Below are 15073 nucleotides of genomic sequence, written 5' to 3' on the forward strand. Positions count from 1 at the left end.
TTGAAAGCCCACATTCAGAGCTTTGCCTCTTTAACTGAGGTTTTGAATTCAGTAAAATGTGGATACTCCTGTAAAGCAATATATTAAAGCTTCATTCATTTTTACCCTAGTATCAGGAAAAAGAAAGGGAAAGTGTTAGTCTCTCAGTCATGTCCAACTCCTTGTGACACCATGGACTGTATCCCACCAGGCTCTTCTGTCCATAGAATTGTCCAGGCAAGAATACTGAAGTGGATTGCCATTCCTTTCTCCAGGGGATCTTCCCGACCCAGGGATCAAACCCAGGTCTCCAGCACTGCAAGCGGATTCTTTACCATCCAAGCCACCAAGGCCGATATGGAAGTTTTTGAGAGTCCCTTGGACTGCAAGGAGATCAAACCAGTCAATCCCAAAGGAAATCAACCCTGAATATCCATTAGAAGGACTGATGCTGAAGCTCCAATACATTGGCCACCTGATGCGAAGAGCTGACTCATTGGAAAAGACCCTGATGCCGGGAGATTGAAGACAAGAGGAGAAGGGGACAACAGAGGATGAGATGGGTGGATGGCATTACTGACTCAGGGACATGAATTTGAACAAACTCAAGGAGATAGTGAAGGACAGAGAAACCTTGCACACCGCAGTCCACAGCGTCACAGAGAGTTGGACATGACTTGGCGACTGAAAAACAACAATGAGGAAAAGGATAGACCAGGAGGCCAATGAACATCTAAAGAAAAAGTTGAATAAATTAGAGGAAGATGAAGACCCTGCAGACAAATTTCTTTCCTTACAGTTTTGTCCAGAGTCCAAAATGAGGGACTTCTTTACTGATGACTCAGGAATTCTGGAATTTCCAGGACTTTATTAGATGAAGAAAGACACAAATGAATCACAGACACAAAAGTAGCTAAGGACTACACATAAACCATTAACTAGTCAACGTGGTAAATACCATCTTTGAATCAGACAGGTATGGGTCCATATTCTGGCCTCACTATCTTTGTGGTCTTTAGAAAGTCTCTTGGTCTTGGTTTCCTCATCTGTATAATGGGAATAGTAATTTACATACCTGAAATGGTTTGGGGACAGAATACATTAGTTAATGAATGGAAGATGCTTAGCACAATGTCTGGCACATAAGACTCAATAAATCTTATCTTTTTTTGTTGTTTAGTTGCTAAGTTGTGTCTGACTCTAGTGCAACCCTGTGGACTGCAGCCTCCCAGGCTCCTCTGCTCACAGGATTCTCCAGGCAAGAATAATGAAATGAGTTGCCATTTCCTTCTCCAGGGGATCTTCCTGACCCAGGGATCAAATCAGGAGTCTCCTACATTGGCAGATAAATTCTTAACCACTGAATCACCTACCATATCATCTTTTAAAAATGACCTCCAGACTTTTCTAATGGTGCAGTTGATAGGAATCCACCTGCTAATACAGGGGACACAGGTTTGATCCCTGGTCCAGGAAGACTCCATAGACTATGGAGCAACCAAGCCCATGTGCCATGACTACTGAGGCCACTTGGTACAACTACTGAAACTCAGGCACTCCAGCTGCAACTACGGAAACTCAGATGCCCTAGAGTTGCACACCACAACTTCTGAGCCTGTGTGCTCCAGCTACCGAATCCTGGGTGCCTAGAGCCTTTGGTTCTCACCAAGAGAGAAGTCTCCACAATGAGAAGTTCACACACCAAAACGAAAAGTAGCCCCTGCTCACCACAACTAGAGAAAGCCTACACATAGCAATGAAAACCCAGTGCAACCAAATAGAAATAAAATAAATACATACATAAAAATAAAATAGAAAAACTTAAAAAAATAAATAAATAAATATGACCTCTACTCCCCCAAGAGCCCGAATGTCTTTGTCATAGGCAGGCTAATATAGAGTTCTTCGAATAGATGTCAAAGCAACAGGTAGTGCTAGTACATGTAAGAGATGGACTGAAAGAATAGTAAACACGAGAAGGCAATAGATACGGAGGGGAAGTCAAAGACTACAGACACGGAAATCAAAGATCCACAGGCACACACATCTGCTTGCTTTCTCCATAACATATCAGCCTCTGCCATTACCAGTCACTGAACTAAGCCACCTGCTATGAATCATCGGGAGAAAAATACCACATCATACTTCCAGAATTTGAGTGGAAAGTACTACAGACTCAAAGGAAAAACATATGGTACCATGGAGGGAAAAAAATGTTTTGAATGACTCTAAGAAGCAGGACTAATCAGATAAAGGAGACGCAGTCACAAACACAAAGTAGTTTCAGAAAGAGCAATCTCCCCTAAATAAAGAAACATTAAATAGACAACTCCCTGGGTTCCAGGAGCCCTGAAAAACCCTCATGCACAGACAGCATCTTGTACCAAGCTTCCATGGGGAGGGGCTGCCTAGCTGATTTCTGTTCTCCCTCCAACCTGTTTTTGGGTGGGCTTGACCATCCTCAGAGGAAGCAGTAGGCAGGAAAAACAATCAAAGTACCAAGTCATCAAAAGAGGTAACAGCCTATATTAACCATGCATTCTTTTTCAAATGGTGGCCTCTTCAGTTTTTTAATATTTATTTTTTTTCTTATTTATTTGGCTATATCGGGTCTTAGTTGCCACACTTGGCATCTAGTTCCCTGACCAGGGATTGAACCTGGGCCTCCTCCATTGGGAGTGTGGAGTCTTAGCCACTGGACTACCAGGGAAGTCTTTAAACATGTATTTTTATTTTCTGTTTTTTGATGATTAATATAGGAGGCCATGCTCACCTGAAAGGATTACCTCTCCCAAAGTTATCCAGGTCTCAGAGGATGCAAACAATGGTGAGTGCCTCTTTCATGTGCAAACCCTCCAATCCAGATCCCATACCATGAAACACCATTTTTATGGAGCTCTCAGGTTCCAGGCTACCATCGCCCTGCCCTCATTACACCTAACCGAGATACCAAATAACTAGGGACAGCCTTAACACCCCAGAACCTGCTGGAATTATTCAAACTAGCCATTCCCAAGCCTGCTCACCTTGCCTGACCCTTTCCTTCTTGCAGAAGTCCCAGTGAAGGATCTACCCATGCTTCCCCCTCAATCCTTCTGCCTCCTGACCAACTCTGGTGGTTGCCTGTGTGGCCTGTCATAGCATGTTCCCTTCCATCGGGATCTCTGAGTACAACAAGCTGTCTCTTCAATGGCAGTGTCTCCTGATGTGTTGATCTTGCCATATGCAAATAATAATAAAACCTACATTTTAAAATGCAACCTAAGCTGGCACAGAGTTCCTTCCATGCAAGAGTAGCCAGTGGTAAAGAATCCACCTTCCAATGCTGAGAATATGGGTTCGATCCATGATCAGGGAAATAAAGATCCCACATGCCAAAGGGCAACTAAGCCTGAGAGCTGCAACTACTGAACCCACACATTCTGGAGCCCAACTAAAGAGCCCACGTGATGCAACTAGAGAGAACCCTGTGCATCACAATGGAAGACCCCACATGCTGCAACTAAGACTAGATGTACCAAATAAATAAATTTAAAAAAGAGAGTAGCCACCATATGAAACAAGCTGAGTCATAAAACATCAGTTCATTTACACTGACAATGACCATGGGGAATTCTCTTTATTTTCTGCCCAAGCCTATCTTCTCAAAGTCCTCTCAACTTGGTCTTCTTTGTCCTCTCAGCTTATCCCCAATCCCACTAGTGAAGTATCCCTCTGAGGAGGTGACACTTGAGTGGAGAAGTGAAATAAAGCAAGAGGGTCAGCCATGTGTGCATATGAGGAAAAAGCATTCCAGGCAAAGGGCTCAGCAAGGGTGAGCTCCTTGAGACTGGAACATACGTATGAAAGTGAAAGTGAAGTCACTCAGTCATGTCCGACTCTTTGCAAACCCATGGACTGTACCCTGCCAGGCTCCTGCATCCATGGGATTTTCCAGGCAAGAATACTGGAGTGGGTTGCCATTTCCTTCTCCAGGGGATCTTCCTTTCCCAGGGATGGAATGCTCATCTTGTGCATTGCAGCAGACTCTACCATCGGAGCCACCAGGGAATCCTGGAATATATATATAACTGACTCCTTATCACAGACATGACCCAGCAAAATGGCTTTGAGGTTCATTATGCTCAGTGAGAGAAGCCAGACACAGTCACATATTGAATGATTCTGTTTATGGGAAACGTCCAGAATAGGCAAATCCATAGAGACAGAATGGAGTAGGAAATGGCAACTTACTCCAGTGTTCTTGCTTGGAGAATACCATAGACAGAGGAGCCTGGCGGGGTGCAGTCCATAGGGTCTCAAAAGTTGGACATGACTGATTTCCTCAGTGTGTATGCCCAGCAGTGGGATTGCTGGATCATAAGGCAGTTCTATTTCCAGTTTTTTAAGGAATCTCCACACTGTTCTCCATAGTGGCTGTACTAGTTTGCATTCCCACCAACAGTGTAAGAGGGTTCCCTTTTCTCCACACCCTCTCCAGCATTTATTGCTTGTAGACTTTTGGATCGCAGCCATTCTGACTGGTGTGAAATGGTACCTCATAGTGGTTTTGATTTGCATTTCTCTGATAATGAGTGATGTTGAGCATCTTTTCATGTGTTTGTTAGCCATCTGTATGTCTTCTTTGGAGAAATGTCTATTTAGTTCTTTGGCCCATTTTTTGATTGGGTCATTTATTTTTCTGGAGTTGAGCTGTAGGACTTGCTTGTATATTTTTGAGATTAGTTGTTTGTCGGTTGCTTCATTTGCTATTAATTTCTCCCATTCTGAAGGCTGTCTTTTCACCTTGCTAATAGTTTCCTTTGATGTGCAGAAGCTTTTAAGGTTAATTAGGTCCCATTTGTTTATTTTTGCTTTTATTTCCAACATTCTGGGAGGTGGGTCATAGAGGATCCTGCTGTGATGTATGTCAGAGAGTGTTTTGAAGCACACACACATAAAGACAGAAAGCAGATCAGTGGTTGCCAGGGCCTGGTTGGGGAGGAGGGTGTCTGCTTAGTGGGCACAGGGTTTCCTTTTGGGGTGATGAAAATATCTAAGAACTAGATAAAAGTGGTGGCTTCAATAGCATCGCAGATGAACTAAATGCCACTGAATTGCAAACTTTAAAATGGTTAATAGCAATGTTATGTTGTATGAATTTTACCTCATTTTTTTTTAAGAAGCTACCTCTCTATTTTCTCTCACCCTTCTTTCCATATCAGACTCCCCACCCGTCAAAGGTGTCTACCTTTTCTTAGCCTTAGTGCTTTTTTTCTTTGTTTTCCCCTTCCATCACCCCTCTTGGACCCATGTTCAAGCATGAATAACTCTCATAAGCACCAACTCACTCAGAAGACCAAGCCAAGGGGGCGGTCCTAAGATGGCGGAGGAATAGGACAGAGAGACCACTTTCTCCCCCACAAATTCATCAAAAGAACATTTAAATGCTGAGTAAATTCCACAAAACAACTTCTGAATGCTGGCAGAGGACATCAGGCACCCAGAAAAGCAGCCCATTGTCTTCGAAAGGAGGTAGGAAAAAATATAAAAGACAAAAAGAGAGACAAAAGAGGGAGGGACGGAGCTCCAGCCCAGGAAGGGAGTCTTAAAAAGAGAGAAGTTTCCAAACACCAGGAAACACTCTCACTACCGAGTCTGTGGCGAGCTTTGGAAGCACAGAGGGCAACATAACTGGGAGGAAAAATAAATAAATAATTAAAACCCACAGATTACGTGTGGTAACTCCCCCAGCGGAGAAGCAGCGCAGATGCCTGCACCCACCACTAGCAAGCGGGGGCTGGGCAGGGAGGTGCAGGCTGCATTGCTTAGAGTAAGGATCGGACCTGAATGCCCCGAGGGTAATCAGAGCAAACTAATTTGGGCTAGCAAACCAGACTGTGGGATAGCTACCACGTGAAAAGCCCTAAGATACCGCCAGGCCCGCACACAGAACAAAGGACTGACTAGAGCTACGCAAAAAGCCGTAACCTAGACACCGTCAGGCCCACTCACAGAACAAAGGACTGAGCAGAGCTAGCCGGCTACAGACCATCCCCCTCCGGTGACAGGCAGCCAGAGCCGGAAGGGGGCAATCGCGGCCCCAGAGAGACATTATCTACCACACTGCAAGCAGGCTTCTTTGCTAACTAAGACTTCTTGGGATTCTGGACGGTCAATATCCTCCTGAGAAGGTGCGCTGGTTGTACACCCAGAAAACTGAGCAGCAGGGATGGGGGAGGTGATAAGTCGCAGCAACCGCGCTCGCCAAACACCTCATCACCTGAGCTGCTCGGACCTGGGAAGGGCACAATACACAGGCCCAACCGAGTCTGCGCCTCTGAGGACTACCCGAGTGCCTGAACCTGAGCGGCTTAGACCTGGGAGGTGCATGCAGCCCAGGGCCGGCCTCGGATTGTTCCCGGTGGAGCAACCTAGAGCCTGAGCAGTGTGGACAGGGAGGGCACACGCGCCGTGAGCGGGGGCAGGCCCACTGTGGCTGAGACACTGCGAGCACACGCCAGTGTTATTTGTTTGCAGTGTCCCTCCCTCCCCACAGCGCGACTGAACAAGTGAGCCTAAAAATATGTCCACCACCGCCCTCTTGTGTCAGGGCGGAAATCAGACACTGAAGAGACCAGCAAACAGAAGAAGCTAAAACAGAGGGAACCGCCTTGGAAGTGACAGGTGCAATAGATTAAAACCCTGTAGTTAGTACCGACTACATAGGAAGGGGCCTATAGATCTTGAGAAATATAAGCCAGACCAAGGAACTATCTGAAAATGAACTGACCCCACACTGCCCACAACAACACCAGAGCAAGTCCTAGATATATTTTTACTATTTTTACTATCATTCTTTACTTTTTTTAATTTTTTTTAATTTTTAAGTCCTCTATTACTCCTTTAATTTTCATTTTTATAACCTACTATTACTTTGCAAAAAAAGAGAGAGAGAGAGAGAGACCTTATTTTTTAAAGTAAACTTCATATGTATTTTTTTAAATAATTTTTGTGACTTTTTTTTCTTTTCTTTAATATTGTATTTTTGAAAATCCAACCTCTAATCTAAGTTTTAATCTTTGCTTTTTGGTATTTGTTATCAATTTTGTACCTTTAAGAACATAATCTTCAGTACCCATTTTTACTTGGGAGCGAGATTACTCGCTTGACTGCTCTCTCCCCCTTTGGACTCTCCTTTTTCTCCAACACGTCGCCTGTATCTCCTCCCTCCCCCTTCTCTTCTCTACCCAACTCAGTGAATCTCTTTGTGTGTTCCAGATGGTGGAGAACACTTAGGGAACTGTTTACTGGCTGGATTTGTCTCTCTCCTTTTGATTCCCTCCTTTATTCTCCTGGCCACCTCTGTCTCCTTCCTCCCTCTTCTCTTCTCTTTATAACTCCATGAATATCTCTGAGCGGTCCAGACTGTGGAGCCCACATAAGGAAGTGATTACTGGCTAGCTTGCTCTCTCCTCTTTTGATTCCACCTCATCTCATTAGGCTCACTTCTAACTCCCTCCTCCCTCTTCCCTTCTCCATGTAACTCTGTGAACCTCTCTGGGTGTCCCTCACTGTGGAGAAACTTTTCATCTTTAACCTAGATGTTTTATCAATGGTGCTGTATAGATGGAGAAGTCTTGAGGCTACTTTAAAAATAAGACTGAAAACCAGAAGCAGGAGGCTTAAGTCCAAATCCTGAGAACACCAGAGAACTCCTGACTCCAGGGAACATTAATCGACAGGAGCTCATCAAATGCCTCCATATCTACACTGAAACCAAGCACCACCCAAGGGCCAACAAGCTCCAGAGCAAGACATACCATGCAAATTCTCCAGCAACACAGGAACATAACCCTGAGCCTCAATACACAGGCTGCCCAGAGTCACTCCAAACCCACTGACATCTCATAACTCATTACTGGACACTTCACTGCACTCCAGAGAGAAGAAGTCCAGCTCCACCAGAACACCGACACAAGCTTCCCTAAGGAAACCTTGACAAGCCACCCGTACAACCCAACCCACAGCGAGGAATCTCCACAATAAAGAGAACTCCACAAACTGCCAGAATACAGAAAGGTCACCCCAAACACAGAAATATAAACAAGATGAAGAGACAGAGGAATACCCAGCAGGTAAAGGAACAGGATAAATGCCCACCAAAACAAACAAGAGATTCCCTATCTCTTCCTGATAAAGAATTCCGAATAATGATAGTGAAAATGATCCACAATCTTGAAAACAAAATGGAATAACAGATTGAGAAGATGCAAGAAAGGTTTAGCAAGGACATAGAAGAAGAAAAAAAGAGTCAATATATAATGAATAATGCAATAAATGAGATTAAAAAAAAAAACACTCTGGAGGGAACATATAGTAGAATAACAGAGGCAGAAGATAGGATTACTGAATTAGAAGATAGAATGGTAGAAATAAATGAATCAGAGAGGAAAAAAGAAAAATGGATTAAAAGAAATGAGGACAATCTCAGAGACCTCCAGGACAATGTTAAACACCCCAACATTCGAATTATAGGTGTCCCAGAAGAAGACAAAAAGAAAGACCATGAGAAAATACCTGAGGAGATAATAGTTGAAATCTTCCCTACAATGTGGAAGGAAATAATCACCCAAGTCCAAGAAACCCAGAGAGTCCCAAACAGGATAAACCCAAGGAAAAACACCCTAAGACACATATTAATCAAATTAACAAAGATCAAACACAAAGAACAAATATTAAAAGCAGCAAGGGAAAAACAGCAAATAACACACAAGGGGATTCCCATAAGGATAACAGCTAATCTTTCAACAGAAACTCTTCAGGCCAGGAGGGAATGGCAGGACATACTTAAAGTGATGAAAGAAAATAATCTACAGCCCAGATTACTGTACCCAGCAAGGATCTCATTCAAATATTAAGGAGAAATCAAAAGCTTTACAGACAAGCAAAAGCTGAGAGAATTCAGCACCACCAAACCAGCTCTCCAACAAATGCTAAAGGATCTTCTCTAGACAGGGAACACAAAAAGCATTTATAAACTCGAACCCAAAACAATAAAGTAAATGGCAATGGGATCATACTTATCAATAATTACCTTAAACGTAAATGGGTCGAATGCCCCAACCAAAAGACAAAGACTGGCTGAATGGATACAAAAACAAAACCTCTATATATGTTCTCTACATATATAGAGACCTACCTCGAAACAAGGGACACATACAGACTGAAAGTGAAGGGCTGGAAAAAGATATTCCATGCAAATAGAGACCAAAAGAAAGCAGGAGTAGGAATACTCATATCAGATAAAATAGACTTTAAAACAAAGGCTGTGAAAAGAGACAAAGAAGGACACTACATAATGATCAAAGGATCAATCCAAGAAGAAGACATAACAATTATAAATATATATGCACCCAACATAGGAGCACTGCAATATGTAAGACAAATGCTAACAAGTATGAAAGGGGAAATTAACAATAACACAATAATAGTGGGAGACTTTAATATCCCACTCACACCTATGGATAGATCAACTAAACAGAAAATTAACAAGGAAACACAAACTTTAAATGATACAGTAGACCAGTTAGACCTAATTGATATCTATAGGACATTTCACCCCAAAACAATTAATTTCACCTTTTTCTCAAGCACACATGGAACCTTCTCCAGGATAGATCACATCCTGGGCCATAAATCTAGCCTTGGTAAATTCAAAAAAAAAAAAAATTGAAATCATTCCAAGCATCTTTTCTGACAACAATGCAGTAAGATTAGATCTCAATTACAGGAGAAAAACTATTAAAAATTCCAACATATAAAGGCTGAACAACATGCTGCTGAATAACCAACAAATCACAGAAGAAATAAAAAAAGAAATTGAAATATGCATAGAAATGAATGAAAATGAAAACACAACAACCCAAAACCTGTGGGACACTGTAAAAGCAGTGCTAAGGGGAAGGTTCGTAGCAATACAGGCATACCTCAAGAAACAAGAGAAAAGTCAAATAAATAACCTAACTCTACACCTAAAGCAACTAGAAAAGGAAGAAATGAAGAACCCCAGGGTTAGTAGAAGGAAAGAAATCTTAAAAATTAGGGCGGAAATAAATGCAAAAGAAACAAAAGATACCATAGTAAAAATCAACAAAGCCAAAAGCTGGTTCTTTGAGAGGATAAATAAAATTGACAAACCATTAGCCAGACTCATCAAGAAACAAAGGGAGAAAAATCAAATCAATAAAATTAGAAATGAAAATGGAGAGCTCACAACAGACAATGCAGAAATACAAAGGATCATAAGAGACTACTATAAACAATTATAGGTCAATAAAATGGACAACTTGGAAGAAATGGACAAATTCTTAGAAAAGTACAACTTTCCAAAACTGAGCCAGGAAGAAATAGAAAATCTTAACAGACCTATCACAAGCACGGAAATTGAAACTGAATCAGAAATCTTCCAGCAAACAAAAGCCCAGGTCCAGACAGCTTGACAGATGAATTCTACCAAAAATTTAGAGAAGAGCTAACACCTATCCTACTCAAACTTTTCAAAAAAATTGCAGAAGAAGGTAAACTTCCAAACTCATTCTATGAGGCCACCATCATCCTAATACCAAAACCTGACAAAGATGCCACAAAAAAAAGAAAACTACAGGCCAATATCACTGATGAACATACATGCAAAAATCCCTAACAAAATTCTAGCAATCAGAATCCAACAACACATTAAAAAGATCATACACCATGACCAAGTGGGCTTTATCCCAGGGATGCAAGGATTCTTCAATATCCATAAATCAATGTAATACACCACATAAACAAATTGAAAAATAAAAGCCATATGATTATCTCAATAGATGCAGAGAAAGCCTTTCACAAAATACAACATCCATTTATGATAAAAAAAAAAAAAAAAACAACTCTCCAGAAAGCAGGAATAGAAGGAACATACCTCAACATAATAAAAGCTATATATGACAAACCCACAGCAAACATTATCCTCAATGGTGAAAAATTGGAAGTATTTTCCCTAAAGTCAGGAACAAGACAAGGGTGCCCACTTTCACCACTATTATTCAACATAGTTTTGGAAGTTTTGGCCACACCAATCAGAGCAGAAAAAGAAATAAAAGGAATCCAAATTGGAAAAGAAGAAGTAAAACTCTCACTGTTTGCAGATGACATGATCTTCTACATAGAAAACCCTAAAGACTCCACCAGAAAATTACTAGAGCTAATCAATGAATATAATAAAGTTGCAGGATATAAAATCAACACACAGAAATCCCTTGCATTCCTATACACTAATAATGAGAAAATAGAAAGAGAAATTAAGGAAACAATTCCATTCACCATTGCAATGAAAAGAATAAAATACTTAGGAATATATCTACCTAAAGAAACAAAAAACCTATATATAGAAAACTATAAAACACTGGTGAAAGAAATCAAAGAGGACACTAATGGAGAAATATACCATGTTCATGGATCAGAAGAATTAATATAGTGAAAATGAGTATACTACCCAAAGCAATCTATGGATTCAATGCAGTCCCTATCAAGCTACCAACGGTATTTTTTACAGAGCTAGAACAAATAAATTCACAATTTGTATGAAAATACAAAAAACCTCGAATAGCAAAAACAATCTTGAGAAAGAAGAATGGAACTGGAGGAATCAACCTGCCTAACTTTAGGCTCTACTACAAAGCCACAGTCATCAAGACAGTATGGTACTGGGACAAAGACAGAAATATAGATCAATGAAACAAAATAGAAAGCCCAGAGATAAATCCACGCACCTATGGACACCTCATGCGAAGAGTTGACTCATTGGAAAAGACTCTGATGATGGGAGGGATTGGGGGCAGATGGAGAAGGGGACAACAGAGGATGAGAGGGCTGGATGGCATCACTGACTCAATGGATCTGAGTCTGAGTGAACTCTGGGAGTTGGTGATGGACAGGGAGGCCTGGAGTGCTGCGATTCATGGGGTTGCAAAGAATCGGACACGACTGAGCAACTGAACTGAACTGAAGTGAACTGATGGACACCTTATCTTTGACAAAGGAGGCAAGAATATACAATGGAGAAAAGACAATCTCTTTAACAAGTGGTGCTGGGAAAACTGGTCAAGCACTTGTAAAACAATGAAACTAGACCACTTTCTAACACCATACACAAAAATAAACTCAAAATGGATTAAAAATCTAAATGTAAGACCAGAAACTATAATACTCCTAGAGGAGAACATAGGCAAAACACTCTCTTACATAAATCACAGCATGGGCCAGCATGGGCCAAAGAAACAGACATTTCTCCAAAGAAGACATACAGATGGCTAACAAACACATGATAAGATGCTCAACAACACTCATTATCAGAGAAATGCAAATCAAAACCACTATGAGGTACCATTTCACCCCAGTCAGAATGGCTGTGATCCAAAAGTCTACAAGCAATAAATGCTGGAGAGGGTGTGGAGAAAAGGGAACCCTCTTACACTGTTGGTGGGAATGCAACTAGTACAGCCACTATGGAGAACAGTGTGGAGATTCCTTTAAAAACTAGAAATAGAACTGCCTTATGATCCAGCAATCCCACTGCTGGGCATATGCACCGAGGAAACCAGAATTGAAAGAGACACGTGTACCCCAATGTTCATCGCAGCATTGTTTATAATAGCCAGGACATGGAAGCAACCTAGATGTCCATCAGCAGACGAATGGATAAGAAAGCAGTGGTACATATACACAATGGAGTATTACTCAGCCATTAAAAAGAATACATTTGAATCAGTTCTAATGAGGTGGATGAAACTGGAGCCAATTATACAGAGTGGAGTAAGCCAGAAAGAAAAACACCAATACAGTATACTAACGCATATATATGGAATTTAGAAAGATGGTAACGATAACCCTGTATGCGAGACAGCAAAACAGACACAGATGTATAGAACAGTCTTTTGGACTCTGTGGGAGACGGAGAGGGTGGGATGATTTGGGAGAATGGCATTGAAATATATATAATATCATATATGAAATGAATCGCCAGTCTAGGTTCGATGCATGACACAGGATGCTTGGGGTTGGTGCACTGGGATGACCCAGAGGGATGGTATGGGGAGGGAGGTGGGATGGGGGTTCAGGATGGGAACCACGTGTACACCCATGGTGGATTCATGTTGATGTATGGCAAAACCAAACAATATTGTAAAGTAATTAGCCTCCAATTAAAAAAAATAAATTTATATTAAAAAAAAAAAAAAAGACCAAGCCAAGACCTTCCACAAAGAAGAACCAGTGTTTAGAGCTTCCCAGGCAGGCAAACAGAATGGTCATCTTGAGCATCTCAGTAGCCATATCTAAAAGCACAGCAAATACACCATTTGTCCTTTACCCTTTCTGTTTCTCCTTTCTGCTCCTTGAGGAAAGTTCGTTATTAAGAGGCTCATATCACCTCATGCCCACTTTTCTGTTTCTTCCAGCACTTATCTAATTTCATCCTCTTATCTGAACCTTTTATTGGAAGTCTCTTTCCTATTTCCCTCTCTTCTGCACTTAGATCCTTCATGCCTGGGTCAAAAGAATTTTTAACAGAACCATTTATCATGTTAATGCTCTGCTCTGAAACATTAGATGGCTCCCCACTGCTAATGCAATAAAGTTCAAATTCAAATAGGAAGTTTCATTGCCAAGATGGAAGATGCCAAAATCCATTCTTCTGGCTCTAGCCCCATTCATAATGGAACACCCTCTGTCAGGAAGCATTCTTTCAAGTTTCTGTTTCATTGCTTATGCATCCTCTTCCAGAAATACCTGTTCATTCTTCCCTTTCCAGCTATAAAATCTGCCTTATCTTTCCAGGCCCACGCCTGCCACCTATTTGAGGACATCTTTTCTCTTTTTATTTGGCCATGCCATGCTGCATGTGGGATCTTAAGTAAAGGATCCCTGACCAGGGATCAAATTCACACTCCTTGCATTGGGAGCACAGAGTCTTAACTACTAGACAATCAGAAAAGTCCCTTTGGGAACATCTTTGCTGACTCTCATGCTCAGAGTTAGCCTCCCCCTTCGATCAGTATTTTCAGTAGTATTAGTTGGGCTGATGTGCCCATGGTAAGAACATCTCAGGCAGACTAGGAATGCCTTGAAAATGGAGACTTTGCCTTTGGTTAGTAACCCAATGACTGGCATACATGTGCCAAGACATTGGTTTGTTGAAATAAACTGGTTTAAAAATTCTCAAGGACACCAAAAGGATTTTGAGCAATGTGTCCTGGACTTCCTGAGCCTCCTAACTTCCACAAAAATGAGATCTGCAGCACAGTCCTTGGGAACTAATTAAGTATTGGGACACTTCTATGCTCAGGCACAGGCATCCATGCACTTCAGAAACACTCCCACAGAACAGTGCCATCAGCCCAAGTTCTCCTTTCTTAACTCATTAATATTTGACTTCTCTGGATCTCAGATGTCTCCAATATTTTAATAACAGAATCTTATTACATGCTCAGGGGTTTTTAAAAGAAACAGACACAATTTTCATAAAAGTTTCATGAATCTGACTCAATATATGAATATATTTCAATCCATAAGTATTAATAGTAGTTAAAATTTATGGCACACTTACTTAGTGCCAAACATAATCTCATTTAATCCTGACCACAGACGTAAGGAGGTTCAGAGAAGTTAAGTGTTTGCCCAAAGTCACCAGAGTCTGACTCAGCCAACACATTTTGCCAGTTTCCAAAGTTGACTGTCTCATCATTTTTTTATTAACAGCTACTTACCTATGGAGCCTTTACTACATTTAAGATAGCTTGCTTATTCTCATAAATGCCAGGAAATCAAGGCTTCCCTCCTTCCCCAGAGCAACCTTCAAATAGTGACTAATTCTACTCCTTGGATAGAATATCTCAAAGGCTGTAGTATACACTGATTCCCAAAGCTACCCAATGGGATTAAGCTCTAATGATCCATCTGAACAATACACCCTTTACTGGCTACTCTACTTTCCTTTTACTTTCTATTTTTACATGGGAAGTGAAGTGAAAAGTAAAAGTGTTAGTTGCATCCAAACTCTTTGCAATCCCTTAGA

At 41.3% G+C, this 15073-nt stretch overlaps 1 non-coding gene across 1 annotated transcript; it reads right to left on the minus strand.

Moving 5' to 3' along the window:
• Positions 1-2616: 2616 nt before the first annotated feature.
• TRNAG-CCC (transfer RNA glycine (anticodon CCC)) lies at positions 2617-2689 on the minus strand. The gene has a single exon. It is a non-coding gene; the product is annotated as a tRNA-Gly (tRNA).
• Positions 2690-15073: the final 12384 nt, after the last annotated feature.

Source organism: Bubalus kerabau, chromosome 23, assembly GCF_029407905.1.
Source record: "Bubalus kerabau isolate K-KA32 ecotype Philippines breed swamp buffalo chromosome 23, PCC_UOA_SB_1v2, whole genome shotgun sequence".
Taxonomy (NCBI): domain Eukaryota; kingdom Metazoa; phylum Chordata; class Mammalia; order Artiodactyla; family Bovidae; genus Bubalus; species Bubalus kerabau.